This window comes from Pseudophryne corroboree, chromosome 8 (assembly GCF_028390025.1).
Source record: "Pseudophryne corroboree isolate aPseCor3 chromosome 8, aPseCor3.hap2, whole genome shotgun sequence".
Classification (NCBI taxonomy): domain Eukaryota; kingdom Metazoa; phylum Chordata; class Amphibia; order Anura; family Myobatrachidae; genus Pseudophryne; species Pseudophryne corroboree.
This window is the reverse complement of record NC_086451.1, coordinates 258,776,230-258,802,597: the sequence shown is the minus strand read 5'-3', so window position 1 is coordinate 258,802,597 and position 26,368 is coordinate 258,776,230.

Sequence of the window (26,368 nt, the reverse complement as noted above, 5' to 3'; positions counted from 1 at the left end):
GGCTAAACTAAAGGGGGGGGAGTAAATTACTGGGGTCATAACTGCAGGGGCATTACCAGTGGGGGCATGACTACTGGGGCTAAACTACAGGGGGCTAAACGACTGGGGGCATTACTACAGGCAACATTACTACTGGGGGCAATACTACACAGGGGCATTAACATTAAGGGCCTTACTGATGGGGTGCACTGCTAATGAGGGCATTGTAAAGGGGACACTTCATAAGGGGCACCACTCTTGGGGACATAAGGGGCACTACTATTGCGGGTATTGCATAAGGGGCACTACTATTGCGGGTATTGCATAAGGGGCACTACTACTGTGGGCATAGTATAAGGGGTGCTACTGCTGTGGGCATTACTGTATGGGCTGACAAAGAAGCTGAGCTCCTGGTCCGCCCTCCGTCGCTCCGCCCCTACGATCACCGCCGCACTGGGAGCCCTGGTTCCAGACTCCCAGCTGCAGCGGATCTGGGACCAGGCTGGCTTTATAATCCCTGTCGCCGCATCGCGCTCCTGTGACTGCGGCGCTACTAGTTCAAATCTGTCGCTGATTGGCCGCTGGTCCGCAGCAGTTTTGAAATATTAGCACCGTGGTCACAGGAGCTCGATGCGGCAGCAGGGATAATAAAGCCAGCCTGGTTCCCGATCCACTGCAGCCGCCCTCAGCCTCCTCTGCCGCCCCGCCCTCGGACCTCTGCATGCCCACAGCACCGCAGACCACCGCCGCTGCTAAACAGGTAATCTTACCCTGCTGTCACTCTCCATGTCCCTGCTGTCACTTTGCATGTCCCTGCTGTCATTTTCCATGTCCCTGCTGTCACTCTCCCTGTCACTGTCACTCTATAATGTGAATTTCGGCTCATTCTGTATGCTATAATGTGAATGGCGGCTCATACCGTGTGCTATAATGTGAATTTAGGCGCATACCGTGTGCTATAATGTGAATTTCGGCTCATACTGTGTGCTATAATGTGAATTTCAGCTCATACCGTGTGCTGTAATGTGAATTTCAGCTCATACCGTGTGCTGTAATGTGAATTTCGGCTCATACCGTGTGCTATAATGTGAATTTCGGCTTATACTGTGTGGTGTAATGTGAATTTGGCTCATACTGTGTGGTGTAATGTGACTCTCAGCTCATACTGTGTGGTATAATGTGAATTTCGGCTCATATGCTATAATGTGAAAGGGGTCCTGTTATTGTGGTGTATAAGGGGTATATGGTGTGGTAAACTACACTGAAGGGCACACCCCCTTTTGCGTGGCCATGCCCCCTTTTCAGGAGCGCGCACGCCATCGGCGCGCACATAATTACAACCTTCACTTTTCCATACCCCCACTTCAAAATTTACACTTGGGTGCTACTACTGTGGGCATTATTACTATTGTGTGACCACGCCCCTTTCTTTTTGAGACCACACCGACTTTTTGCCGCGCGCGCAATACCCATGGGCGCCGTGGGGAGGGGGGTGAGTTCCACCACCTCTCTAGGACCACTTTAAGCACTGGCTGCATGTACATGTTTTAAAACACTGGGGAGCATTCCGAGTTGATCGCTAGCTGCTTTTGTTCGCGGTGCAGCGATGAGGCAAAAAAACCTGCACTTCTGCGCATGCGTATGCGGCGCAATGCGCACGCGCGACATACTATTGCAACGACCGATGTAGTTTCACACAGGGTCTAGCGAAGCTTTTCAGTCGCACTGCTGACCGCAGAGTGATTGACAGGAAGAGGGCATTTCTGGGTGTCAACTGACCGTTTTCAGGGAGTGTTCTGAAAAACGCAGGCGTGCCAAGAAAACGCAGGCGTGGCTGGGCGAATGCAGGGCGTGTTTGTGACGTCAAAACAGGAACTGAATAGTCTGAAGTGATCGCAAGCGCTGAGCTACTCAGAAACTGCACTAAAAAAACTTTGTAGCCGCTCTGCGATCCTATCCTTCGCACTTCTACTAAGCTAAAATAGACTCCCAGTGGGCGGTGGCATAGCGTTTGCATGGCTGCTAAAACTAGCTAGCGAGCGATCAGCTTGGAATGACCCCGACTGTTCAACAGTGTAAATATACTGTCCACCATGTTTATCACTGCACACTGCCCACCACCACCCATATCTCCCAAAGCACATGTGCATTCTGTATTTATATGTGTCCCATTGCTGGTCCCAAAGTGGGTTTAACCTGTTGATGCCCATTTTGATTACCTGCCAGTGTACCCCTTTTGTGTTCCATTGCTTACTGCTGTCCCAAAGTGGGTTTAACTTGTTAATACTAGTGATGAGCACCGGAAATTTTTCGGGTTTTGTGTTTTGGTTTTGGGTTCGGTTCCGCGGCCGTGTTTTGGGTTCGAACGCGTTTTGGCAAAACCTCACCGAATTTTTTTTGTCGGATTCGGGTGTGTTTTGGATTCGGGTGTTTTTTTTTCAAAAAAACCCTAAAAAACAGCTTAAAACATAGAATTTGGGGGTCATTTTGATCCCAAAGTATTATTAACCTCAATAACCATAATTTCCACTCACTTTCAGTCTATTCTGAACACCTCACACCTCACAATATTATTTTTAGTCCTAAAATTTGCACCGAGGTCGCTGGATGGCTAAGCTAAGCGACCCAAGTGGCCGACACAAACACCTGGCCCATCTAGGAGTGGCACTGCAGTGTCACGCAGGATGGCCCTTCCAAAAAACACTCCCCAAACAGCACATGACGCAAAGAAAAAAAGAGGCGCAATGAGGTAGCTGTGTGAGTAAGCTAAGCGACCCTAGTGGCCGACACAAACACCTGGCCCATCTAGGAGTGGCACTGCAGTGTCACGCAGGATGGCCCTTCCAAAAAACACTCCCCAAACAGCACATGACGCAAAGAAAAAAAGAGGCGCAATGAGGTAGCTGTGTGAGTAAGCTAAGCGACCCTAGTGGCCGACACAAACACCTGGCCCATCTAGGAGTGGCACTGCAGTGTCACGCAGGATGGCCCTTCCAAAAAACACTCCCCAAACAGCACATGACGCAAAGAAAAAAAGAGGCGCAATGAGGTAGCTGTGTGAGTAAGCTAAGCGACCCTAGTGGCCGACACAAACACCTGGCCCATCTAGGAGTGGCACTGCAGTGTCACGCAGGATGGCCCTTCCAAAAAACACCCCCCAAACAGCACATGACGCAAAGAAAAATTAAAGAAAAAAGAGGTGCAAGATGGAATTGTCCTTGGGCCCTCCCACCCACCCTTATGTTGTATAAACAGGACATGCACACTTTAACCAACCCATCATTTCAGTGACAGGGTCTGCCACACGACTGTGACTGAAATGATGGGTTGGTTTGGACCCCCACCGAAAAAGAAGCAATTAATCTCTCCTTGCACAAACTGGCTCTACAGAGGCAAGATGTCCACCTCATCATCATCCTCCGATATATCACCGTGTACATCCCCCTCCTCACAGATTATCAATTCGTCCCCACTGGAATCCACCATCTCAGCTCCCTGTGTACTTTGTGGAGGCAATTGCTGCTGGTCAATGTCTCCACGGAGGAATTGATTATAATTCATTTTAATGAACATCATCTTCTCCACATTTTCTGGATGTAACCTCGTACGCCGATTGCTGACAAGGTGAGCGGCGGCACTAAACACTCTTTCGGAGTACACACTTGTGGGAGGGCAACTTAGGTAGAATAAAGCCAGTTTGTGCAAGGGCCTCCAAATTGCCTCTTTTTCCTGCCAGTATAAGTACGGACTGTCTGACGTGCCTACTTGGATGCGGTCACTCATATAATCCTCCACCATTCTTTCAATGGGGAGAGAATCATATGCAGTGACAGTAGACGACATGTCCGTAATCGTTGGCAGGTCCTTCAGTCCGGACCAGATGTCAGCATCAGCAGTCGCTCCAGACTGCCCTGTATCACCGCCAGCGGGTGGGCTCGGAATTCTGAGCCTTTTCCTCGCACCCCCAGTTGAGGGAGAATGTGAAGGAGGAGATGTTGACAGGTCGCGTTCCGCTTGACTTGACAATTTTGTCACCAGCAGTTCTTTGAACCCCAGCAGACTTGTGTCTGCCGGAAAGAGAGATCCAAGGTAGGTTTTAAATCTAGGATCGAGCACGGTGGCCAAAATGTAGTGCTCTGATTTCAACAGATTGACCACCCGTGAATCCTTGTTAAGTGAATTAAGGGCTCCATCCACAAGTCCCACATGCCTAGCGGAATCGCTCTGTGTTAGCTCCTCCTTCAATGTCTCCAGCTTCTTCTGCAAAAGCCTGATGAGGGGAATGACCTGACTCAGGCTGGCAGTGTCTGAACTGACTTCACGTGTGGCAAGTTCAAAAGGTTGCAGAACCTTGCACAACGTTGAAATCATTCTCCACTGCGCTTGAGACAGGTGCATTCCACCTCCTATATCTGCTCAGTTGTATAGGCTTGAATGGCCTTTTGCTGCTCCTCCAACCTCTGAAGCATATAGAGGGTTGAATTCCACCTCGTTACCACTTCTTGCTTCAGATGATGGCAGGGCAGGTTCAGGCGTTTTTGGTGGTGCTCCAGTCTTCTGTACGTGGTGCCTGTACGCCGAAAGTGTCCCGCAATTCTTCTGGCCACCGACAGCATCTCTTGCACGCCCCTCTCGTTTTTTAAATAATTCTGCACCACCAAATTCAAGGTATGTGCAAAACATGGGACGTGCTGGAATTTGCCCAGATTTAATGCACACACAATATTGCTGGCGTTGTCCGATGCCACAAATCCACAGGAGAGTCCAATTGGGGTAAGCCATTCTGCGATGATCTTCCTCAGTTGCCGTAAGAGGTTTTTAGCTGTGTGCGTATTCTGGAAAGCGGTGATACAAAGCGTAGCCTGCCTAGGAAAGAGTTGGCGTTTGCGAGATGCTGCTACTGGTGCCGCCGCTGCTGTTCTTGCGGCGGGAGTCCATACATCTACCCAGTGGGCTGTCACAGTCATATAGTCCTGAGTCTGCCCTGCTCCACTTGTCCACATGTCCGTGGTTAAGTGGACATTGGGTACAACTGCATTTTTTAGGACACTGGTGAGTCTTTTTCTGAGGTCTGTGTACATTTTCGGTATCGCCTGCCTAGAGAAATGGAACCTAGATGGTATTTGGTACCGGGGACACAGTACCTCCAACAAGTCTCTAGTTGCCTCTGCAGTAATAATGGATACCGGAACCACGTTTCTCACCGCCCAGGATGCCAAGGCCTCAGTTATCCGCTTTGCAGCAGGATGACTGCTGTGACATTTCATCTTCCTCGCAAAGGACTGTTGGACAGTCAATTGCTTGGTGGAAGTAGTAAAAGTGGTCTTACGAGTACGACTTCCCCTCTGGGATGACCATCGACTCCCAGCAGCAACAACAGCAGCGCCAGCAGCAGTAGGCGTTACGCGCAAGGATGCATCGGAGGAATCCCAGGCAGGAGATGACTCGTCAGAATTGCCAGTGACATGGCCTGCAGGACTATTGGCATTCCTGGGGAAGGAGGAAATTGACACTGAGGGAGTTGGTGGGGTGGTTTGCGTGAGCTTGGTTACAAGAGGAAGAGATTTACTGGTCAGTGGACTGCTTCCGCTGTCACCCAAAGTTTTTGAACTTGTCACTGACTTATGATGAATGCGCTGCAGGTGACGTATAAGGGAGGATGTTCCGAGGTGGTTAACGTCCTTACCCCTACTTATTACAGCTTGACAAAGGCAACACACGGCTTGACAAATGTTGTCCGCATTTCTGTTGAAATACTTCCACACCGAAGAGCTGATTTTTTTGGTATTTTCACCAGGCATGTCAATGGCCCTATTCCTCCCACGGACAACAGGTGTCTCCCCGGGTGCCTGACTTAAACAAACCACCTCACCATCAGAATCCTCCTGGTCAATTTCCTCCCCAGCGCCAGCAAAACCCATATCCTCCTCATCCTGGTGTACTTCAACACTGACATCTTCAATCTGACTATCAGGAACTGGACTGCGGGTGCTCCTTCCAGCACTTGCAGGGGGCGTGCAAATGGTGGAAGGCGCATGCTCTTCACGTCCAGTGTTGGGAAGGTCAGGCATCGCAAACTACACAATTGGACTCTCCTTGTGGATTTGTGATTTCGAAGAACGCACAGTTCTTTGCTGTGCTTTTGCCAGCTTGAGTCTTTTCATTTTTCTAGCGAGAGGCTGAGTGCTTCCATCCTCATGTGAAGCTGAACCACTAGCCATGAACATAGGCCAGGGCCTCAGCCGTTCCTTGCCACTCCGTGTGGTAAATGGCATATTGGCAAGTTTACGCTTCTCCGACGACAATTTTATTTTAGATTTTTGAGTCCTTTTTTTAGTGATATTTGGTGTTTTGGATTTTACATGCTCTGTACTATGACATTGGGCATCGGCCTTGGCAGACGACGTTGCTGGCATTTCATCGTCTCGGCCATGACTAGTGGCAGCAGCTTCAGCACGAGGTGGAAGTCGATCTTGATCTTTCCCTATTTTTGGAACCTCAACATTTTTGTTCTCCATATTTTAATAGGCACAACTAAAAGGCACCTCAGGTAAACAATGGAGATGGATGGATACTAGTATACTTATGGATTGATGAGCGACTGCCGACACAGAGGTAGCTACAGCCGTGGACTACCGTACTGCGTCTGCTGCTAATATAGACTGGATGATAATGATATAAAAATATATATATATATCACTACTGCAGCCGGACAGGTATATATTATATAATGACGGACCTGCTGGACACTGTCAGCTCAGCACTGCAGACTCCTAAAGTAAGCTACTAGTATCAAGAAGATAGAAAAAAAAAACAAACACCACGGGTAGGTGGTATACAATTATGGATGGACGAGCGACTGCCGACACAGAGGTAGCTACAGCCGTGGACTACCGTACTGCGTCTGCTGCTAATATAGACTGGATGATAATGATATAAAAAATATATATATATATCACTACTGCAGCCGGACAGGTATATATTATATAATGACGGACCTGCTGGACACTGTCAGCTCAGCACTGCAGACTCCTAAAGTAAGCTACTAGTAGTATCAAGAAGATAGAAAAAAAAAAAACCACCACAGGTAGGTGGTATACAATTATGGATGGACTAGCGACTGCCGACACAGAGGTAGCTACAGCCGTGGACTACCGTACTGCGTCTGCTGCTAATATAGACTGGATGATAATGAGATATAAAATATATATATATCACTACTGCAGCCGGACAGGTATATATTATATAATGACGGACCTGCTGGACACTGTCAGCTCAGCACTGCAGACTCCTAAAGTAAGCTACTAGTATCAAGAAGATAGAAAAAAAAAACACCACGGGTAGGTGGTATACAATTATGGATGGACGAGCGACTGCCGACACAGAGGTAGCTACAGCCGTGGACTACCGTACTGCGTCTGCTGCTAATATAGACTGGATGATAATGATATAAAAAAAATATATATATATCACTACTGCAGCCGGACAGGTATATATTATATAATGATGGACCTGCTGGACACTGTCAGCTCAGCACTGCAGACTCCTAAAGTAAGCTACTAGTAGTATCAAGAAGATAGAAAAAAAAAAAAAACACCACAGGTAGGTGGTATACAATTATGGATGGACTAGCGACTGCCGACACAGAGGTAGCTACAGCCGTGGACTACCGTACTGCGTCTACTGCTAATATAGACTGGATGATAATGAGATATAAAATATATATATATCACTACTGCAGCCGGACAGGTATATATTATATAATGACGGACCTGCTGGACACTGTCAGCTCAGCACTGCAGACTCCTAAAGTAAGCTACTAGTATCAAGAAGATAGAAAGAAAAAAAAACACCACGGGTAGGTGGTATACAATTATGGATGCACGAGCGACTGCCGACACAGAGGTAGCTACAGCCGTGGACTACCGTACTGCGTCTGCTGCTAATATAGACTGGATGATAATGATATAAAAAATATATATATATATCACTACTGCAGCCGGACAGGTATATATTATATAATGACGGACCTGCTGGACACTGTCAGCTCAGCACTGCAGACTCCTAAAGTAAGCTACTAGTAGTATCAAGAAGATAGAAAAAAAAAAAAACACCACAGGTAGGTGGTATACAATTATGGATGGACGAGCGACTGCCGACACAGAGGTAGCTACAGCCGTGGACTACCGTACTGCGTCTGCTGCTAATATAGACTGGATGATAATGAGATATAAAATATATATATATATCACTACTGCAGCCGGACAGGTATATATTATATAATGACGGACCTGCTGGACACTGTCAGCTCAGCACTGCAGACTCCTAAAGTAAGCTACTAGTATCAAGAAGATAGAAAAAAATAAAAACACCACAGGTAGGTGGTATACAATTATGGATGGACGAGCGACTGCCGACACAGAGGTAGCTACAGCCGTGGACTACCGTACTGCGTCTGCTGCTAATATAGACTGGATGATAATGATATAAAAAATATATATATATATCACTACTGCAGCCGGACAGGTATATATTATATAATGACGGACCTCCTGGACACTGTCAGCTCAGCACTGCAGACTCCTAAAGTAAGCTACTAGTAGTATCAAGAAGATAGAAGAAAAAAAAAACACCACAGGTAGGTGGTATACAATTATGGATGGACTAGCGACTGCCGACACAGAGGTAGCTACAGCCGTGGACTGCCGTACTGCGTCTGCTGCTAATATAGACTGGATGATAATGAGATATAAAATATATATATATATCACTACTGCAGCCGGACAGGTATATATTATATAATGACGGACCTGCTGGACACTGTCAGCAGAATGCGTTTATAGAATAAAAACACCACACGACGAGTGTTTAACTTTTTCAGGCAGACAATCACAATATACTGGTGGTCAGTGGTCACTGGTCAGTCACACTGGCACTGGCAGTGGCACTCTGGCAGCAAAAGTGTGCACTGTTAAAATATGTACTCCTGCTATAACTGCTCCCCAGTCTCCCCCACAATTAAGCTGTGTGAGCAGTGAGCACTCAGCACAGTCAGATATACAGTATTACATAGATGGTGCAGCACACTGAGGGCACACTGAGGCTGAGCACAGATATGGTATGTGACTGTGTCACACTGTGTATCGTTTTTTTTCAGGCAGAGAACGGATTAATTAAACTGGTGGTCACTGGTCACACTATCAGCAAGTAGTACTCCGTCCTAATATGCTCCCCAAAATTAGTAAATCAAGTGTCTCTACTCTCTACTACTCTCTAGTCTACTCTAAACGGAGAGGACGCCAGCCACGTCCTCTCCCTATCAATCTCAATGCACGTGTGAAAATGGCGGCGACGCGCGGCTCCTTATATAGAATCCGAGTCTCGCGATAGAATACGAGCCTCGCGAGAATCCGACAGCGGGATGATGACGTTCGGGCACGCTCGGGTTAGCCGAGCAAGGCGGGAAGATCCGAGTCTGCCTCGGACCCGTGTAAAAAGCGTGAAGTTCGGGGGGGTTCGGTTTCCGAGAAACCGAACCCGCTCATCACTAGTTAATACCCATTTTGATTACCCGCCACTGTACCCCTATTGTGTCCCATTGCTTACTGCTTTCCCAAAGTGGGTTTAACCTGTTGACGCCCATTTTGATTACCCACCGCTGTACCCCTATTGTGTCCCATTTCTTACTGCAGTCCCAAAGTGGGTTTAACCTGTTTATGCCCATTTTGATTACCCGCCACTGTACCCCTATTGTGTCGCATTGCTAACTGCTGTCCCAAAGTGGATTTAACCTGTCAATGCCAATCTTGATTACCCGCCACTGTACCCCTATTGTGTCCCATTGCTTACTGCTGTCCATAAGTGGGTTTAACTTGTTGATGCCCATCTTGATTACCCGCCACTGTACCCCTATTGTCTCCCATTGCTTACTACTGTCCCAAAGTGGGATTAACCTGTTTATGCCCATTTTGATTACCCGCCACTGTACCCCTATTGTGTCCCATTGCTTACTGCTGTCCCAAAGTGGATTTAACCTTTTGAAGCCCATTTTGATTACCTGCCACTGTACCACTATTGTTTCCCATTGCTTACTGATGTCCCACAGTGGGTTTAACCTTTAGAAGCCCATTTTGATTACCCGCCACTGTACCAGTATTGTGTCCCATTGCTTACTGCTGTCCCAAAGTGGGGTTATCTTTTTGAAGCCCATTTTGATTACCCACCACTTTACCCCTATTGTGTCCCATTGCGTACTGTTGTCCCACAGTGGGTTTAACCTTTAGAAGGCCATTTTGATACCCGCCACTGTACCACTATTGTTTTCCGTTGCTTACTGCTGTCCCAAAGTGGGTTTAACCTGTTGATGCCCATTTTGATTACCCGCATCTGTACCCCTATTGTGTCCCATTGCTTACTGCTGTCCTAAAACAGGATTTTGATACCTACCGGTAAATCCTTTTCTCCTAGTCCGTAGAGGATGCTGGGGTCCACTTCATGACCATGAGGTATAGACGGTTCCGCAGGAGCCAAGGGCACTCTTAAGACTTTTCAATGGGTGTGAACTGGCTCCTCCCTCTATGCCCCTCCTCCAGACCTCAGTTATAGGAACTGTGCCCAGGGAGACGGACATTTTGAGGAAAGTATTTACTTTAAACTAGTGGTGAGATACATACCAACTCACACCTCAACCATGCCGCACAACATGGCATTCAACAGAACACACGCCAACAGGCATGAACTAATTACAGCAAACTGAGAAAATACACGTCTGAATATACGTCTGAAATTGGTAATGACAATCCCGTACCGCAATTCTGAGGTACGCCTGATGAGGTGGATAAATGGGGACATGAAGGTATGCCTCCTTTATGTCCTGAGTCACGATAAAATCTCCCCCTTTCAGGCTTGTAACGACCGCTCTTAGCGATTCCATCTTGAACTTGAACCCTTTCAAGTATATGTTCAGGGATTTTAAATTCAATATGGGTCTGACCGAACCGTCTGGTTTCGGGACTACAACATGGTCGAATAATAACCCCCTCCTTGTTGAAGGAGGGGAACCTTGACCACCACCTGTTGAAGATACAATTTGTGAATTGCAGTTAACACTGTTTCCCTCTCGTGGGGGGAAGCCGGCAGGGCCGTCGGTGAGGGGGCATCTTCTCAAAGTCCCGCTTGTATCCCTGAGACACAATATCTATTGCCCAGGGATCTAACAGGGAGTGAACCCACTTGTGGCTGAACTTACGAAGGCGTGCCCCCACCGGGCCTAGCTCCGCCTGTGGAGCCCCAGCGACATGCGGTGGCTTTTTGTAGAGGCCGGGGAGGACTTCTGTTCCTGGGAACTAGCTGTGTTGTGCAGCTTCTTTCCTCTGCCCCCGCCTCTGGCAAGAAAGGACGCACCTCGGACTTTCTTTATTCGAAAGGCTGCATTTGATAATGTCGTGCTTTCCTAGGCTGTGCAGGAATATAAGGCAAAATATCAGAATTACCAGCTATAGCTGTGGAGACCAGGTCCGAGAACCCTTCTCCACACAATCCTCAGCCTTCTATATGCCTCTTAAGTCGGCATCATCTGTCCATTGCATATTCTACAGGACACGTCAAGCAGAAATCGACATAGCTTTGACTCTAGGACCCAGTATACTCATGTCTCTTTGGGCATGTTTTATATATATACCTATCTCTTAAGACACCATCTTTAATATATATATATATCTCTATATATACATATATATATATATATATATATATATCTATATGCATACTAGGGTCTCAATCTCTGCTGATAAGGTACCTGTCCACGCTGCCACAGTGCTATAAACCCATGCCGACACAATCGCCGGTCTGAGTAGTGTACTAGAATGTGCACGCTATCTGCAGGATCCCTGAGAATAGCTAGTGCTACCTTCTGTGCAAACGTGACACCCTAGGGGAAGATTCCCATCACATCCTGGCCCTAGTGGGGAAAGGATACTGACTGAGAATTTTTTGTGGGAAGCTGCAGTCTCTTGTCTGGAGATTCCCGCTCTTTTTCCTCATGAGAGGAGGGAAATTTACCTCAGCTTTCTTCCCCTTAACACATGTGTACCCTTGTGTCAGGGACAAATGAGTCATCAGTGATATGCAAATCATCTTTTATTACAATAATCATATATTGAATACCTTTCAGCCATTTTGGCTGTAACTTTGCATTATCGTAGTCGACACTGGAGTCAAACTCCGTGTCGATATCAGTGTTTATTATTTTGGATAGTGAGACTCTGAAGGTCTCTGTGACATAGGTACAGACATGGGTAGATTTCCTGTCTGTTCTCTAATCTTTGTGCAATAAATTCACCTCAGCACTTACACATATCCAAACAGGTGTCGGCGTTGTCGACGGAGACACCCTCTCACACACATATTTGCTCTATCTCCTCCTTAGGGAAGCCTTTTACCTCAGACATGTCGACACACACGTACCGACACACCACACACACAGGGGATGCTCTATTTGAAGACAATTCCCCCACAAGGCCCTTTGGAGAGAGAGTATGCCAGCACACACCCCAGCGCTATATGACCCAGGAATCACACAGTAACTTAGTGTTAACCCAGTAGCTGCTGTATATATTGTTTTTACGCCAAATTTATGTGCCCCCCCTCTCTTTTTCACCCTCTCTATCGTACAGGGGAGAGCCTGGGGAGCTTCCTCTCAGCGGAGCTGTGGAGAGAAAATGGCGCTGGTGAGTGCTGAGGAAGAAGGCCCCGCCCCCTCAGCGGCGGGCTTCTCCCGCGATTTTGTGTAAAATTAATGGCGGGGGCTCATGCATATAACAGTGTCCAACTGTATATATGCCGCTTTTTGCCAGGAGGTAATCAATTGCTGCCCAGGGCGCCCCCCCCTGCGCCCTGCACCCTACAGTGACCGGAGTGTGTGGGTTAGTGTGGGCGCAATGGCGCACAGCTGCAGTGCTGTGCGCTACCTCATATGAAGACAGGAGTCTTCTGCCGCCGATTTTGACGTCTTCTTGCTTCAACCCGCCGGCTTCTGTCTTCTGGCTCTGCGAGGGGGGCGGCGGCGCGACTCCGGGAACGGACGACAAGGTCAGGTCCTGTGTTCGATCCCTCTGGAGCTAATGGTGTCCAGTAGCCTAAGAAGCGCAACCTAGCCGCAGTTAGTAGGTTTGCTTCTCTCCCCTCAGTCCCACGTAGCAGAGAGTCTGTTGCCAGCAGAAGCTCTCTGAAAATAAAAAAACCTAACTAAAATACTTTCTTATTAGCAAGCTCAGGAGAGCTCACTAAAAGCACCCAGCTCTGGCCGGGCACAGATTCTAACTGAGGTCTGGAGGAGGGGCATAGGGGGAGGAGCCAGTGCACACCGGTAGTACTAAATCTTTCTTAGAGTGCCCAGTCTCCTGCGGAGCCCGCCTATTCCCATGGTCCTTACGGAGTCCCCAGCATCCACTAGGACATTAGAGAAACTAATATAACACAACTTGTGTAACTCTAATAACAAAACTGCAGGTAAAGTACGCACTGGGACGGGCGCCCAGCATCCTCTACGGACTAGGAGAAAAGGATTTACCGGTAGGTATCAAAATCCGGGTTTCTCATACGTCCTAGAGGATGCTGGCGTCCACTTCATGACCATGGGGTTTATACCAAAGCTCCAGTATGGGCGGGAGAGTGCGGATGACCCTGCAGCACCGATTGACCGAACTTGAGGTGTCAAACTTGTAGAATTTAGCAAATGTGTTTGACCCCGACCAAGTAGCTGCTCGGCAAAGTTGCAATGCCGAGACCCCCCGGGCAGCCGCCCAGGATGAGCCCACCTTCCAACTGGAATGGGCCTTCACCGACGTCGGTAACGGCAATCCAGCCGTAGTATGAGCGTGCTGAATCGTACTTCTGATCCAACGCGCAATAGTCTGCTTGGAAGCAGGACACCCAATCTTGTTGGGAGCATACAGGACAAACAAAGACTCTGTTTTCCATATTCGAGCTGTTCTAGCGACATAAATCTTGAAAGCTCTAACCACATCTAGAGACGTTGACTCAGTGAACGTGTCAGTAACTACTGGCACCACAATAGGTTGTGAGACAAGGCCCCCAATTCAGACACCAGCCGTGCGGATGCCAATGCCAAAAGCATCACCACTTTCCAAATGAGAAACTTCAACTCTATCTCTTGTAGAGGCTCAAACCAATCTGATTGAAGGAACTGCAACACCACGTTAAGGTCCCATGGTGCCAATGGAGGCACAAATGGAGGCTGGATGTGCAGAACCCCTTTCACGAAGGTCTGAACCTCTTGAAGAGAAGCCAATTGTTTTTGGAAGAACACTAACAAGGCCGAAATCTGGACCTTGATTGATCCCAATCGTAGGCCCGCCTCCACACCAGCCTGCAGAAAATGGAGAAAACGTCCCAACTCAAACTCTTCCATAGGAGCCTTCTTGGATTCACACCAAGACACATATTTTCTCCAAATACGGTGGTAATGTTTCGACGTTACTTCTTTCCTGGCCTGAATAAGGGTGGGGAACACCCTTTCGGGCTAGGATCCGGCGCTCAACAGCCATGCCATCAAACGTAGCCGCGGTAAGTCTTGATACATGCACGGCCCCTGCTGCAGCAGGTCCCCACGAAGAGGAAGAGGCCGAGGATCTTCTGTGAGCAACTCCTGAAGATCTGGGTACCAAGCCCTCCTTGGCCAGTCTGGGCAGGGCCGGTTCTTGGGCGCTGTGCGCCCCGGGCGACAATAGGGGGCATGGCTTCGTACAGGGGGCGTGGTCATTTACGCCCCCTGTACAGACTGAAATGATGTGCGGTGCGCGATGACGTCATCGCGCACCGCACAGCAAAGGTCCTCTCCACGAGGGGAAACTAGACGCGTAGCGTCTAGTTCCCTTCATGGAGAGGACCTTTGCTGTGCGGTGCGCGATGATGTCATCGCGCACCGCACAGTAAAGGACCTCTCCACGAAGGGAAACTAGACGCGTACGCGTCTAGTTTCCCTTCACAGCGGCAGCGGGGGGCAGCGGGTAGCGGGGGGCACAGCAGCAGCGGATCTTGCCCTGGTGCGGCGCCCTCCGGACGGCGCCCTGCGCCCTCCGGAAGGCGGTGCCCCGGGCAAAAGTACTGCTTGCCCGTGGCAAGATCCGCTACTGAGTCTGGGGCAATGAAGATTGCTCAAACTCTTGTTCTTCTTATGATCCTGAGCACTTTTGGGATCAGCGAAAGTGGAGGGAAGACATACACCGACTGGAACACCCACTGGGCCACCAGCGCATCCACTGCTATTGCTTGAGGGTCTCTCGAACTGGAACAATATTTCTGAAGCTTCTTGTTGAGACGAGATGCCATCATGTCTACTTGAGGAACTCCCCAAACACTTGTCACCTCTGTGAATACTTCTTGGTGTAGGCCCCACTCTCCTGGATGGAGATTGTGTCTGCTGAGGAAGTCTGCTTCCCAGTTGTCTACTCCCGGAATGAAAATTGCAGACAGAGCCTGGACATGTCTTTCTGCCCAGAGGAGGATCTTTGTCACCTCTGCCATTGCCACTCTGCTTTTCGTTCCGCCCTGCCTGTTTATGTACGCGACTGCTGTTACATTGTCCGACTGGATCTGCACGGGATGATCTTGAAGAAGATGTACCGCTTGTTGAAGGCCATTGTAAATGGCTCTCAATTCCAGCAAGTTTATGTGAAGGCAGCCTTCCTGACTTGACCATTTTCCCTGGAAGCTTTCTTTCTGAGTGACAGCTCCCCAGCCTCTGAGACTTGCATCCGTGGTTACCAGGAGTCAGTCCTGAATCCCGAACCTGCATCCCTCTAGTAGGTGAGAACTGTGTAGCCACCACAGGAGTGAAATCCTGGCTTTTGACGACAGTATTATCTTCCGGTGCATGTGTAGGTGGGATCCCGACCACTTGTCCAACAGGTCCCTGGCATGGAACCTGCCAAACTGTATGGCCTCGTAGGCCGCCACCATCTTCCCCAACAACCGAATGCACTGATGGATCGACACACTCGATGGTTTCAATATCTGTTTTACCATTTTCTGGATTTCCAGAGCCTTTTCCACCAGAAGAAATACTCTCTGAACTTCTGTGTCCAGAATCATCCCGAGAAAAGACAATCTTGTCGTCGGTTCCAACTGTGACTTTGGATAATTTATGATCCAACCGTGTTGTTGGCGTATTGACAGGTAGAGTGTGATGTTTAGTAACAACTGCTCCCTGGATCTCACCTTTATTTGGAGATCGTCTAGATAAGGAATTATATTGACTCCTTTTTGACGCAGGAGAACCATCATCTCCGCCATCACCTTGGTGAATACCCTCGGCGCTGTGGAGAGACCGAAAGGTAACGTCTGGAAGTGGTAATGGCAATCCTGAACCGCGAATCTCAGATAAGCCTGGTGAGGAGGATAAATGGGAACATGTAGGTAAGCATCTTTTATGTCTACAGACTCCATGCAGTCCCCCTCCTCCAGGCTGGAAATCACTGCCCTCAGTGATTCCATTTTGAACTTGAATCATTTCAAGTAGAAATTCAGATTTTTCAGGTTTAGGATCGGTCTGACCGAGCCGTCCGGCTTTGGAACTACAAAAAGGCTTGAATAAAACCCCTCCCCTTGTTGTGACAAAGGTACCAGGACTATGACCTGATCCTGACATAATTTTTGGATTGCCGCTGTTACTGCTTCCCTTTCTGGAAGAGAAGCTGGCAAGGTCGATTTGAAAAATCGGCATGGGGGAACGTCTTGAAACTCCAGCTTGTATCCCTGGGACTCTATTTGCAACACCCAGGGATCCAGGCCAGACAGAATCCAACCTTGGCTGAACAGTTTGAGACGTGCCCCCACCCGAGCGGCCTCCCGCAAAGGAGCCCCAGCGTCATGCTGAAGATTTGGCAGAAGTAGGGGTAGACTTCTGCTCCTGGGAACCTGAAGCTGCTGTGGACTTCTTTCCTTTCCCCTTACCCTACCCGCAAAGAAGGGGGAGCCTCTCGCTTTTTTGTATTTATTGGGCCGAAAGGACTGCATGTGCGGGTGATATGTCTTTTTTGCCGGTGCAGGCGCAGAGGGCAAAAATGTTGACTTACCTACGGTAGCCGCCGAGGCTAATGCATCCAGTCCATCGCCAAATAAGGCCTCACCTTTATATGGGAGAGCCTCCATATTTCTTTTGGAATCTGCTTCCGCGTTCCACTGGCGAATCCACAAAGCCCGCCGAGCCGATACTGCCGTGGTAGCGGCTTGTGAACTCAAGAGTCCAATATCTTTCATCGCTTCTAGCATGTATGCGGCAGCGTCTTTGATATTCCCTAACTTAAGGAGTACAGTATCTCATCTTTATCAATCGTGTCAATTTCTGATGACATGCTTTCTGACCATTTTTCAATAGTCGCGACTCACCCACGCGCAAGCAATTGTGGGCCTGAGCAGCGTACCATTGGCAACATAAATGGATTTCAATGTAGTTTCCATCTTTCGGTCTGCCGGCTCTTTTAGTGAAGCAGTGCCAGGTGCAGGGAGAATTACCTTCTTTGTCAACCTGGACAGTGCACTGTCTAACACAGGGGGTGACTCCCATTTTTTCCTGTCCTCCACCGGGAAAGGATAAGTTATCTGAATTCTCTTGGCAATACGAAATTTCTTTTCGGGATTCACCCACATCCCTTCAAAGAGTGTATTAAGCTTGTGGGGAGGGAAAGTGACCTTAGATTTCTTTTCTTTATAGAAATAAGCCTTCTCCTGAGGTACAGGAGTGGCTTCCGTGACTTCCAGAACTTCCCTTATAGCCACAATCATATATTGTATATTTTTTTCCAATTTATGATCTATTTCTCTGGAGTCACTATCTTCGACACAAGAATCAGTGTCCGTGTCGGTATCAGTATTCACAATATTCGCAAATGGTCTCTTATGTGACCCAGAGGGGTTGCGTGCGGATGGAAGAACAGAGCCCTGAAAAATCACATCCTCCACAGATTTTCTCCAGCATTCAGCATGAGATTCAGACTTATCTAATCTCCTATTGATATGATGCATACTATCACGTATTTCTTTCACCCATGCAGGCTCTTGGTGTGCCGGCAGCGCCACCACATTACACTTCTGTGTCCCTAAAATGGTTTCCTCCGGGGAGGAACTCCCTGCCTCTGACATGTTTTACACACGTGTACAACACACACACATAGACACACTGGGACTTATAGGGGACAGACCCACAGTAAAATCTGTCAGTGGGACACAGTTTAGTAGCAGCCAGTTCACAACCCCAGCACCAGTATCTAATGCCTGTGAACACAGAATGCCCACTGATACGCAGCGCTTTTTACACAGTAAAACACACTTGTAAAGCACCAAATTCGCTTGTGCACCCCCCGTTTTGCACCCTGATACTTGTAGTCAGAAGTGAAGGAGGACCAGCGATGTCTCTGCAGCCTGAGGAGAGAGAACATGGCACTGAGCAGTGTGCTGGCTGCCAGAGGAAGAAGCTCCGCCCTTTTTACCTCAGAAACGTTTCATAATATTTATACTGGCGGGGGTAGGGCTGTGCCTGGGCATCTTATGCCCCCTTTTTGACAGTTTATAGAGGTGTTTTTGCTGCCCAGGGCGCCCCCCCCCCCCGCCCCCTGCACCCTGCAGTGCCTGTGTGTGTGGGCAGCAATGGCGTGCTGCGCTCCCGCCGGCCACGCTGTACCTCAGCCGTCACTTTTCTTGATAGATCTTTCTTCTACTCACCTGTCTTCTGACTTCTGGCTCTGTGAGGGGGGTGCTGGCGTGCTGTGGGAGTAAGCATCTAGGCAGGGCTAGCGTTCAGTTCCCTTCATATAGTGTCCTGTCAGCCAGAAGCAGAGCCATGAAACTCTTCAGGAAGTTGGTTCCTATTTCTGCCCCCTCAGTCCCACGAAGCAGGGAGTCTGTTGCCAGCAGTTCTCCCTGAAAATAAAAACCTAACATAAGTCTTTTCAGAGAAACTCAGTAGAGCTCCTCAGAGTGCATCCAGTCTGCCTGGGCACATTTCTAAAACTGAGGTCTGGAGGAGGGGCATAGAGGGAGGAGCCAGTTCACACCCATTGAAAAGTCTTAAGAGTGCCCATGGCTCCTACGGAACCGTCTATACCCCATGGTCATGAAGTGGACCCCAGCATCCTCTAGCACGTATGAGAAAGTGGGTTTAACCTGTTGATGCCCATTTTGATTACCTACCACTGTACCCCTATTGTGTCCCATTGCTTACTGCTGTCCCAAAGTGAGTTTAACGTTTTGAAGCACATTTTGATTACCCACCACTGTACCCCTATTGTGTCGCCTTGCTTACTGCTGTCCCACAGTGGGTTTAACCTTTAGAAGCCCATTTTGATTACCCACCACTGTACCATTATTGTGTCCTGTTGCATACTGCTGTCCCAAAGTGGGTTTAACCTTTTGATGCCCATTTTGATTACCCGCCACAGTACCCCTATTGTGTCCCATTGCTTACTGCTGTCCCAAAGTGGGTTAAACCTGTTTATGCCCATCTTGATTAACACCCACTGTACCCCTTTTCTGTCCCATTGCTTACTGCTGTCCCAAAGTGGGTTTAACCTTGTGAAGCCCATTTTGATTACCCGCCACTGTACCGCTATTGTGTCCAGTGTAGGACTGGGGTATGAAGGGCCCATCGGGAGGATGCAGTGATAGGGGCCCATACTTAGGGGTGTGGCCAGCCTACAAAGAGGGTGTGGCCAGCCTCCACAGAGGATTGAAATGCACAATAGTCTTGTGCAGTGTAATGCAACATTTCTACCATGTATAATACAAGTGCACAGTCTGGAACCTGATCCCTAGAGCAGTGATTTTCAACCTTTTTTTTACTCGCGGCACACCGAACAGTATTTTAAAATTGCCAAGTCACACCATCAGTTCCCGACAGAAAAAAAGCAAAAAACACACATTGGCCCTAGTAGTAAAAAAAAAAAAAAAAAAAAAAGATACACACATACTGTACATTGGCCTACACAGAAAAACATTGCTCCCCACATAAATCCTATTGTTCCCCACATGAATTATTCACATTGTTCCCCCCATAAATCCTTATTCTCCCCACATAGGTGGTCATTCCGAGTTGTTCGCTCATTGCCGATTTTCGCTATGCTGCGATTTGTTGCTAAATGCGCATGGTAGGCAGAGCGCATGCGCTAAGTTATTTTACACAAAACTTAGTAGATTTGCTGGTGTTCCTGCGGCGCTTTTTCAGTCGCACACTGCTGAATCGGTGAGTGATTGGCAGGAAAGGGGCGTTTCTGGGTGGTAACTGAGCGTTTTCCGGGAGTGTGCTAAAAAACGCAGGCGTGTCAGGGAAAAACGCGGGAGTGTCTGTAGAAACGGGGGAGTGGCTGGCCGAACGCAGGGCATGTTTGTGACGTCAAACCAGCAGGGCCGGTGTAAGGTTTCTCGACGCCCTAGGCAAAACTTCAGCCTGCTGCGCCCCCCCCCCCCCCCCCAAGGGGTGAGATGCAGGGGTAGGTGTTGTGACCAGCGGTCACATAACTACATCCCGTGCTTGCTGTTTCTCCAATACCTTGTGTGTGTATATATATTTCCGAACGATGTCTCATTCAGAGCAGACACGGCACTCCAGGTCTTTCATATAAGCAGATTTAATAGCCACAACAGCAAAGCATGTATACATACATATCCAGGGTTGCAAGTTCAGGACTGTATTTTTAATGTGTGGCATAAAGCAGCAGTAACATCAGCACAAGCATAATCACAATGCAGCATTTCGGGCCACAGCTGGACTGTTCATCAGGCTTTGCAAGTGCTCAGATAAGACAAACATGAACATAACACACAACATGAATCTCACCTAAATAGCATCCCCATGCTGGCATTCAGTTCCATGGTCCGGCGCAGAGCTTCCGGTCTCCCGAAGGCGCAGTACAGTGACATCATCAAAAAGCGTCGGTAACCATAGCAACCCAGCCGCACATGATGCACCTACGTCGCCACAAGGCTGGCGACCGGACAGGGGGACACTGTGATAAAACATAAAATCCCATGAGATAATAGACCCCATGAAAAAAACATATATTAAACATGGATGTTTTATATATATGTTTTTTTTGTGGGGTCTATTTAGGTGAGATTCATGTTGTGTGTTATGTTCATGTTTGTCTTATTTGAGCACTTGCAAAGCCTGACGAAGGGTCCCACTGTGGCCCAAAATGCTGCACTGTGATTATGCTTGTGCTGATGTTACTACTGCTTTATGCCACACATGAAATACACTCCTGAACTTGCAACCCTGGATATGTATGTATACATGCTTTGCTGTTTTGGCTATTAAAATAAGAATTTACTTACCGATAATTCTATTTCTCGTAGTCCGTAGTGGATGCTGGGGACTCCGTAAGGACCATGGGGAATAGCGGCTCCGCAGGAGACTGGGCACAAAAGTAAAGCTTTAGAACTACCTGGTGTGCACTGGCTCCTCCCTCCATGACCCTCCTCCAAGCCTCAGTTAGGATACTGTGCCCGGACGAGCGTACACAATAAGGAAGGATTTTGAATCCCGGGTAAGACTCATACCAGCCACACCAATCACACCGTATAACTCGTGATCTAAACCCAGTTAACAGCATGATAACAGAGGAGCCTCTAGAAAAGATGGCTCACTACAGCAATAACCCGATGTTTTGGTAACAATAACTATGTACCAGTATTGCAGACAATCCGCACTTGGGATGGGCGCCCAGCATCCACTACGGACTACGAGAAATAGAATTATCGGTAAGTAAATTCTTATTTTCTCTAACGTCCTAAGTGGATGCTGGGGACTCCGTAAGGACCATGGGGATTATACCAAAGCTCCCAAACGGGCGGGAGAGTGCGGATGACTCTGCAGCACCAAATGAGAGAACTCCAGGTCCTCCTCAGCCAGGGTATCAATTTTGTAGAATTTTACAAACGTATTTGCTCCTGACCAAGTAGCTGCTCGGCAAAGTTGTAATGCCGAGACCCCTCGGGCAGCCGCCCAAGATGAGCCCACCTTCCTTGTGGAGTGGGCATTTACAGATTTTTGGCTGTGGCAGGCCTGCCACAGAATGTGCAAGCTGAATTGTACTACAAATCCAACGAGCAATAGTCTGCTTAGAAGCAGGAGCACCCAGCTTGTTGGGTGCATACAGGATAAACAGCGAGTCAGATTTTCTGACTCCAGCCGTCCTGGAAACATATATTTTCAGGGCCCTGACAACGTCTAGCAACTTGGAGTCCTCCAAGTCCCTAGTAGCCGCAGGCACCACAATAGGTTGGTTCAGGTGAAACGCTGAAACCACCTTAGGGAGAAACTGAGGACGAGTCCTCAATTCCACCCTGTCCGAATGGAAAATCAGATAAGGGCTTTTACAGGATAAAGCCGCCAATTCTGACACGCGCCTGGCCCAGGCCAGGGCCAACAGCATGACCACTTTCCATGTGAGATATTTTAACTCCACAGATTTAAGTGGTTCAAACCAATGTGACTTTTGGAACCCAAAAACTACATTGAGATCCCAAAGTGCCACTGGAGGCACAAAAGGAGGCTGTATATGCAGTACCCCTTTTACAAACGTCTGAACTTCAGGGACTGAAGCTCGTTCTTTTTGGAAGAAAATTGACAGGGCCGAAATTTGAACCTTAATGGACCCCAATTTCAGGCCCATAGACACTCCTGTTTGCAGGAAATGTAGGAATCGACCCAGTTGAATTTCCTCCGTCGGGCCTTACTGGCCTCGCACCACGCAACATATTTTCGCCAAATGCAGTGATAATGTTTTGCGGTTACATCCTTCCTGGCTTTGATCAGGATAGGGATGACTTCATGCGGAATGCCTTTTTTCCTTCAGGATCCGGCGTTCAACCGCCATGCCGTCAAACGCAGCCGCGGTAAGTCTTGGAACAGACAGGGTCCTTGCTGGAGCAGGTCCCTTCTTAGAGGTAGAGGCCACGGATCCTCCGTGAGCATCTCTTGAAGTTCCGGTTACCAAGTCCTTTTTGGCCAATCCGGAGCCACGAATATAGTGCTTACTCCTCTCCATCTTATCAATCTCAGTACCTTGGGTATGAGAGGCAGAGGAGGGAACACATACACTGACTGGTACACCCACGGTGTTACCAGAGCGTCTACAGCTATTGCCTGAGGGTCCCTTGACCTGGCGCAATACCTGTCGAGTTTTTCCCAACGGTTTATAATCATGTGGAAGACTTCTGGGTGAAGTCTCCACTCTCCCGGGTGGAGGTCGTGTCTGCTGAGGAAGTCTGCTTCCCAGTTGTCCACTCCCGGAATGAATACTGCTGACAGTGCTATCACATGATTTTCCGCCCAGCGAAGAATCCTTGCAACTTCTGCCATTGCCCTCCTGCTTCTTGTGCCACCCTGTCTGTTTACGTGGGTGACTGCCGTGATGTTGTCCGACTGGATCAACACCGGCTGACCTTGAAGCAGAGGTCTTGCTAAGCTTAGAGCATTGTAAATGGCCCTTAGCTTCAGGATATTTATGTGAAGTGATGTCTCCAGGCTTGACCATAAGCCCTAGAAATTCCTTCCCTGTGTGACTGCTCCCCAGCCTCGCAGGCTGGCATCCGTGGTCACCAGGACCCAGTCCTGAATGCCGAATCTGCGGCCCTCTAGAAGATGAGCACTCTGCAACCACCACAGGAGGGACACCCTTGTCCTTGGTGACAGGGTTATCCGCTGATGCATCTGAAGATGCGACCCGGACCATTTGTCCAGCAGGTCCCACTGGAAAGTTCTTGCGTGGAATCTGCCGAATGGGATTGCTTCGTAGGAAGCCACCATTTTACCCAGAACCCTTGTGCATTGATGCACTGAGAGTTGGCTCGGTTTTAGGAGGTTCCTGACTAGCTCGGATAACTCCCTGGCTTTCTCCTCCGGGAGAAACACCTTTTTCTGGACTGTGTCCAGGATCATCCCTAGTAACAGAAGACGAGTCGTCGGAACCAGCTGCGATTTTGGAATATTGAGAATCCAATCGTGCTGCCGCAACACTACCTGAGATAGTGCTACACCGACCTCCAACTGTTCCCTGGATCTTACCCTTATCAGGGAATCGTCCAAGTAAGGGATAACTAAAATTCCCTTCCTTCGAAGGAATATCATCATTTCGGCCATTACCTTGGTAAAGACCCGGGGTGCCGTGGACCATCCATACGGCAGCGTCTGAACTGATAGTGACAGTTCTGTACCATAAACCTGAGGTACCCTTGGTGAGAAGGGTAAATTGGGACATGAAGGTAAGCATCCTTGATGTCCCGAGACATCATGTAGTCCCCTTCTTCCAGGTTCGCAATCACTGCTCTGAGTGACTCAATCTTGAATTTGAACCTCTGTATGTAAGTGTTCAAAGATTTTAGATTTAGAATCGGTCTCACCGAGCCGTCCGGCTTCGGTACCACAACAGTGTGGAATAATACCCCGTTCCCTGTTGCAGGAGGGGTACCTTGATTATCACCTGCTGGGAATACAGCTTGTGAATGGCTTCCAAAACTGTCTCCCTGTCAGAAGGAGACATCGGTAAAGCCGACTTTAGGAAACGGCGAGGGGGAGACGTCTCGAATTCCAATTTGTACCCCTGAGATATCACCTGAAGGATCCAGGGGTCTACTTGCGAGTGAGCCCACTGCGCGCTGAAATTCATTGAGACGGGCCCCCCACCGTGCCTGATTCTGCTTGTAAAGCCCCAGCGTCATACTGAGGGCTTGGCAGAGGCGGGAGAGGGTTTCTGTTCCTGGGAACTGGCTGATTTCTGCAGCCTTTTTCCTCTCCCTCTGTCACGGGGCAGAAATGAGGAACCTTTTGCCCGCTTGTCCACGAAAAGACTGCGCCTGATAATACGGCGTCTTCTCATGTTGAGAGGCGACCTGGGGTACAAACGTGGATTTCCCAGCTGTTGCCGTGGCCACCAGGTCTGAAAGACCGACCCCAAATAACTCCTCCCCTTAATAAGGCAATACTTCCAAATGCCGTTTGGAATCCGCATCACCTGACCACTGTCGTGTCCATAACCCTCTACTGGTCGAAATGGACAACGCACTTAGACTTGATGCCAGTCGGCAAATATTCCGCTGTGCATCACGCATGTATAGAAATGCATCTTTCAAATGCTCTATAGGCAATAATATACTGTCCCTATCTAGGGTATCAATATTTTCAGTCAGGGAATCCGACCACGCCAACCCAGCACTGCACATCCAGGCTGAGGCGATTGCTGGTCGCAGTATAACACCAGTATGTGTGTAAATACATTTTAGGATACCCTCCTGCTTTCTATCAGCAGGATCCTTAAGGGCGGCCATCTCAGGAGAGGGTAGAGCCCTTGTTCTTACAAGCGTGTGAGCGCTTTATCCACCCTAGGGGGTGTTTCCCAACGCACCCTAACCTCTGGCGGGAAAGGATATAATGCCAATAACATTTTAGAAATTATCAGTTGTTATTATCGGGGGAAACCCACGCATCATCACACACCTCATTTAATTTCTCAGATTCAGGAAAACTACAGGTAGTTTTTCCTCACCGAACATAATACCCCTTTTTGGTGGTACTCGTATTATCAGAAATGTGTAAAACATTTTTCATTGCCTCAATCATGTAACGTGTGGCCCTACTGGAAGTCACATTTGTCTCTTCACCGTCGACACTGGAGTCAGTATCCGTGTCGGCGTCTATATCTGCCATCTAAAGTAACGGGCGCTTTAGAGCCCCTGACGGCCTATGAGACGTCTGGACAGGCACAAGCTGAGTAGCCGGCTGTCTCATGTCAACCACTGTCTTTTATACAGAGCTGACACTGTCACGTAATTCCTTCCAACAGTTCATCCACTCAGGTGTCGACCCCCTAGGGGGTGACATCACTATTACAGGCAATCTGCTCCGTCTCCACATCATTTTTCTCCTCATACATGTCGACACAAACGTACCGACACACAGCACACACACAGGGAATGCTCTGATAGAGGACAGGACCCCACTAGCCCTTTGGGGAGACAGAGGGAGAGTTTGCCAGCACACACCAGAGCGCTATATATATACAGGGATAACCTTATATAAGTGTTTTTCCCCTTATAGCTGCTGTATTGTTAATACTGCGCCTAATTAGTGCCCCCCTCTCTTTTTTAACCCTTTCTGTAGTGTAGTGACTGCAGGGGAGAGCCAGGGGAGCTTCCCTCCAACTGAGCTGTGAGGGAAAATGGTGCCAGTGTGCTGAGGAGATAGGCTCCGCCCCTTTTTCGCGGACTTTTCTCCTGCTTTTTTATGGATTCTGGCAGGGGTTAAAATTCATCCATATAGCCCTGGGGGCTATATGTGATGTGTTTTCGCCAGCCAAGGTGTTTTTATTGCTGCTCA